The sequence below is a fragment of the Echinops telfairi genome, unplaced genomic scaffold (genome assembly GCF_000313985.2).
Source record: "Echinops telfairi isolate 266 unplaced genomic scaffold, ASM31398v2 ScPeMD7_7472;HRSCAF=8510, whole genome shotgun sequence".
NCBI classification, from domain to species: domain Eukaryota; kingdom Metazoa; phylum Chordata; class Mammalia; order Afrosoricida; family Tenrecidae; genus Echinops; species Echinops telfairi.
In genome coordinates, this window is record NW_022111376.1 from 5348815 (window position 1) to 5354814 (window position 6000).

A 6000-nucleotide genomic window follows, 5' to 3' on the forward strand; every position below is an offset into this window, starting at 1 on the left:
ATTAAGTTGCCATGAACTTAATGGCAATGTTGGAAGTCCTCTCTAGGCCTTCGTGTCCCCATCTGGGAGAAAAACTGAACTATGGGAGAGTTCCAAAGTCTATGCCGATTTCCCTTCTACAGAAAGTCTGGCAAGTTTAAAAGCAGTCCTAACCCACTTTGGCTCTCACACCGTGGACGCACTCTATAAACCCTACACTACACAATTGGCAGCAGATTGACTACTACTATTTGCTTAGGCAAACACTAAACTTCGTTTGCACTTCCTGAGCACAGCACAGGCCAGTTGAGGGAGGCAACCCAGCACAGGGCACTAGCTGGTTCCTACGCATACTTCCGACTGCGTATCAGGGAACTAACCGTCCCCACTTAGATCTTCCCTCAACTGTTGCAAAAGCAGAGAAAGCTCCCGTGCGTGACCCAGAAACACTCCGCATGCGTGACGACCCACACTCCGCGGCAAGTCCTGGGCGGGCCGGGCCCTCGGGGGGGATGCGGCGGCGGCCAGACCCGCTCGGAGGGCCAGGGCGAGAACCAGCCACCGAGAGCCGCCGGGGAGGTAGAGATGACCGGGCTAGGGAAGCGAAGTCCAGTCAGGGGCGGCGACAGACCCCCCGCCCGTGGGCACTGACTCCGGCCCGACCTTCGCCCCCTGCGGCCGCCAGAGACACCTGCCGGCCCGCCCGCCCAGCCTGCCGGCCGACCTCAACCCTGCCCCGCCAGACGGCCAGGCACTCGGCCGCAGCCCCGCCGGGTGCGGAGAGGCCTCGCGGGACAGGTCAGCTCGAGCCGCCAACCTCTCCTCCCGCCCTCCCAGCCGCCCATGGTCCCCGCAGCGCCCGGCTGCAAGCCAGGCCAGCCCCGAGCGCGCACCCACCTCCGGCTCCGGCCGCCACCGCCGTTGCCAGGCTGCTCGGCTCTCCGGGCCCCGCTCCGCCCCCTCCGGGGCCCTCCCCCTGTGGCTTCCCCGCCTCCAGCCACCGCCCGCCGCCCTCCTCCGCACGCCGGTTGGCCGAGCTGCATCACGTGGCAGAGGCGGAGGCGGGCGAGAGAGTGCTCCCGGTGGGCCTGGGAAGCAGCTCCGAGAGGCGGGCTCTTCGCCCTCGCCGGCCCGTGCAACGGCCTCCGTGATAGGCTGAAGAGAAAGCTCCAGAGACTGATGGGAAACCCTTTTTGGAGGGTCCGGCGCGTGGGGGCAGCTGGGAGTTGTAGTTCCAAATAGCTTGCCTGGACCTGGCAGGGCTATCCCAAAACGCTGAGCCGCCCTGTTATGGGAAGTTGGAATCAGTGCTAAGCGGAGGCTGCTGGCAAGTACAGTCCCAGGACCGGTGTCGGGGGTTCTCACTGTTTTTCTTCAAGAAAAATCCAGAGGGAAATTTTCTCTAACTAAAATTTTAACAGATGTTTCCAAATGGGGCCATTATTGGGAACATAAGAATTAACTGGGTGAGGATAGGATACTATGAGAAAGGAATGTCATTCACTCTGGTGCAAAATCTACAATTCACAAACCCAGCTAACAGCTGGAAGTGTCCTACAAGAGGGGGCATCCCCTTTCAGGGACCCAATTGAGACTCCGCAAAAGGAAAGGTTTCAGACAAGTTCTTTCTAGTGAAAGTTTTGGGACAGGTGGCCATTAATATAATAAAAAGGAAATTTAAAAATGAAACAATTCAGTGTGTGAACTGTCGCCTACAAAATACTGCTCTGTTGGTTCCACGATTCCTTATAATGGTCACACAAAACCCTCAGACTGCTCACAATTGAGATTTATCAGGGAGGTTAGCAGGTTGCAATTCAGGTGAGAAATGTTCGGGACACAGTTGTCACAACAGTGTCTTCTCTGCTGTGGCCATAGACGGGCCTCTCTCTGGCCCTTAGCCCTCCTTGGGCAATGTTACAAAGCTTTAGGGCTTCAAATAAATGCTCAGAGGGTATGCAACTCCATCATAAGCCTGAACCTGAAGGCACTCAACTCCAGCTGCCTCAATTAAGTGTCTTGAGGCACCCCAACCCACATGCCAGTCTCCTGCCTCCAAATGTTCTCAGCTTTACTTGCTCTGTGGGCTGGGACGTCCACTGCTCCGTCCCATGCTCTGGCTTCTGGTTCTGCTGCTGCTCCTCTGCTTCCCCTCCGGTGTCACAGCTGTCTCCTGGATCAAGGAGGTTCAATGTACAGAGATCCAAAGGACACGCTCCACTCCTTTGCCTTCTCTAGTGCTGATAATAAACTCCCCACTTCCTGACGCTGAGCTGGCTGATTTTATACCCAGCAGGATGGCAATCACAATAAACCCTGTTAACAACCACTCACAGCTGAACCCTATACTCCTATTAATAGCTTCTCCCACCTTTTTACCCCCGACCCATCAGGAAAATGAAAGCCATTTGATGGGATGGGAGTAATAAAGGCTATGGCTAGACAAAGCCACGTTAACTAATTCATTGCATTGAACTATGTAATCAAATCAAATAAATTTACTCCAAACATGAAGAATAATATGCATAATATGTTTTATGTTGTTGTTGTTAGGTGCCATTGGGTCAACTCCCACTCATATTGACCCTATGAACAACAGAACATAGGGCCCTGCAGCATCCTCACAATTGTTCCTGTGTTCTCATTGTTGCAGCCACGGTGTAAATCCATCTTATTGAGGGCCTTCCTCTTTTTAGCTGCCCTCCACTTTACCAAGCAGGATGTCCTTCTCCAGGGACTGGTCTCTCCTGACAGTATGTCCAAAATATGTAAGATGAATTCTTGCCATCCTTGCCCCTGAAAAGAACTTTGACTGTACTTCTTCCAAGACAGATTTGTTTGTCCTTTTGGCCATCCATGATACTTTCACCATTCTTCTCCAGCATCACAATTCAAATGCATCGATTCTTCTTCGGTCCTCCTTATTCAGCATCTAACTTTTACATGCATATGGGCCATTGAAAATACCACGAGTCAGGCACCTTACTCCCCAGAGAAACTTCCTTTCTTTTCAATTCTCAAAAGAGGTCTGGTGCAGCAGATTTGCCTCATGCAACATATCTTTTGATCACTTGACTGCTGCTTCCATAAGCATTGATTGTGGATCCAAGCAAGTCAAAATCCTTCACAACTTGCAAAATGTTTCCATTTATCATGATTTCACCTACCAGTCTAGTTGTGAGGATTTTGGTCTTCTTGACGTTGAGTTGTAATCCATACTGAAGGCTGCAATCCCTGATCGTCAGCAGCAAAGTGCTTCAAGTCCTCCTCATGTTCAACAAGCAAGGTTGTGTCGTCTGCATATTGAATGGAGGTGGTTAATAAAGCTTCCTCCGACCTTGATGCCGCAATCGTCTTCATATCATCCAGCTTCTCTGATGATGTACTCAGCATGCAGATTAAATAAGTATGGTGAAAGGACACAACCCTGAAACACACCTTTCCTGATTCCAAACCATTCAGTATCCCCCTGTTCTGTTTGAACTGCCTCAGGGTCTAAATACAGGATCCATAATAGAAAAATGGAGTGTTCTAGAATTCCCATTCTTCTCAAGGTTATCCACAGTTTGTTATCCACACAGTGGAATGTCATGGCGTAGTGCATAAAACACAAATAGACATCTTTCTGGTATTCTCTACTTTCAGCCAAGATTCATCTGGCATAAGTAATGATATTCCTTGTTCTACATCTTCATCTGAATCTGGCCTGAATCTTTGTCAGCTCCCTTTCAGTGTACTGCTGCAACCTTTGTTGGATGATCTTCAGCACAATTTTACTTGTATGTGATATCAATGATATTGTTCTATGGTTTGAGCATTTTGTTGAGTCGCCTTTCTTTGGAATGGGTACAAATATGGATCTCTTCCTCTTAGTTGGCCAAGTATATTCCTTACACTGCGTAATAAGTCTAATAAGCAGTTCAAGTAAATAACTTAAGTAGGATTAGTTTAACATGGCCTAAGTAACCCAATTCCATTGAGTTAATTCTGACTCATAGTGAACAACTGCCCCTGTCAGTTTCCAAGACTATAATTCTTTATGGGTGCAGAAAGCCTCAGAAAAGGTCTGAGTTGGAATCTACTCCAATAAGTTGGAATCTACTCCAATGCATACAACCTATGCTCTGGCACTATTTCCAATGTTAAGGAGTCCCAGTAGCGCAGTGGTTCAGCACCAGGCTGCTGACGGAAAGGTCGACAGTTCAAACTTACCAAATAAACACACTTCTGGAGATTGATGTGGTATGATTTCCTTTCTCCGACCCTCTCCACATGTTGCTTCTTTCTCCTGGAGTGGCTAAATTCCTAGAAAGCTGGCAAATAGCACTTTGCATTGGGTCAGACTCAAAACTCCCTCTGCATACACCTACCAGATGACTTCTCCTCACACTCGTTCTCATCATTTGCTGACAGCAACCACCTTCCTCAACTGTGTACTTCTTTGAATCATACTCATCTTTGCATTGGATTTCCAAAAAGTGCTGAGGAAATTTGATTCATTCTCAATTACGTGCATTGCATGCCAGAAGGGCTGCTGCAGAACTCTGGATTGCCAATATCTGGGAATCTTGAAGTCGAGGGCCAGAGGGAAGTGTGGATGGGTGTAAGGGGAAGATGCTGGATGGTGCACCTTGCATACAGAAAACCCTTAATAAGCCCAGTGCTCTTGGCTCAAGCTGGAGTAGTCCAACCCAGGCCAGACCAGCTCTATGAGAACAAAGCCTAAACAGGAAGGCCAGTGGAGAGAATGACGAATACCCTGCCATCTTGTGCATGGGTGGGAGCCAATGAGGCGCAGACAAGCAAGCACTAGGGAGGAGGTACCACCTTGCCCTTGGTGAGGTCTCTGTTTTCTTGGCCAAGTCCTGCCCCCCATCAGACGGAGAGTGCATCTCCCAGCTTAAAGTGTTTGCATGTGTTTGTGTGTATACAGGATTCTTCTGACTAACCTGCAAAGGCAAGGAGCCTGCGGGGAGCAGGTTGCCCTTCCCACCCAGGCTCTTGAACAAAAGGGAGAGGGACAACAACTGGTGGGTCTTATAGCTGCTGCTGCTGCTGCATCCTTCCCTGGTGGGACATTGAGCATTCATCCTTCTGAAAGTTCCCTGATTTTTCTCTGGGCTCCATTTGCTCTCTGAGGCTGAGGCCAGTGGATCTGGAAGAACCAAGTGTTTCTGCATTCTCGTCCTGGCCAGGTACCCCCATTATCCCACCTTGAGTCTCCTGGGAAATGAACACATTCAATTTTTGTTCCTCTCCCTTAAAGCAGCCACTGCCTGGGCCCTGGGTTCCAATCCCCCAGTCTCTAGGACTGTCTTGATTGACGACATGAACTCAGTGCTGGGAACTGCAACCACCTTGTTCTATTGGGTCCCCTGTTTGGGGTCCAGAGCAGAACGGTGATAAAAATGGGATGGAGTCTACATAGAGGAAGGAGAAGGCTGAAGAAAGAGGTGGTGAGAAATGATGGTGAAATTGGCTCCCTGGGCACTGTACTCTAGCACAAAGCACCTAGAATCAAGAAACCCAGCTGTGAGGCAGAGCAGGGGGTGGGCTTCCTGGTCCATGGAGGCAGAGGCCAAGGTTGAGAAGCTGAGGAACAGAGCGAGACATGGATGCTGATCGAGGAGAGGTGTTACTGTGGACCAGTGACTGTACCCTTAGTGTTTATTGATCCTGGCTTGTGCTAACCTACTGTCTTCCCTTAAAAACAACAACAACAAACCCTCACTGCCATTGAGTCGATGCTGACTGATAGCAATCCTATAGAACTGGGTAGAACTGCCCCATGAGTTTCTGAGACTGTACCTTTTTATAGGAGTAGGAAGCCCCTTCTTTCTCCCAAGGAGAAAAGAAAAGGTGGTTTCAAAGAACTGACTTTTCAGATTGCAGCCTAACACTAATAACCCCCCATACTTGTGAGTATTGTCTATGAGTTCTGAGTGGCCATTGCGATGGATTATGGAACCCAGCACAGAAGTAGAATGTTGTGGGAGGAACAGTTTGTGTCAGAATAGGGTA

The 6000-nt window shown here is 49.5% G+C and overlaps 1 protein-coding gene across 1 annotated transcript in view; it reads right to left on the minus strand.

Moving 5' to 3' along the window:
* The window catches only part of MTM1 (myotubularin 1), a 122212-nt gene extending 121318 nt beyond the window's left edge, over positions 1-894 (minus strand). The window contains exon 1 of the mRNA XM_004715602.2: positions 877-894. The gene's annotated coding sequence lies outside the window, so the exon portion shown is untranslated. The remainder of the gene's footprint in view (positions 1-876) is intronic.
* Positions 895-6000: the final 5106 nt, after the last annotated feature.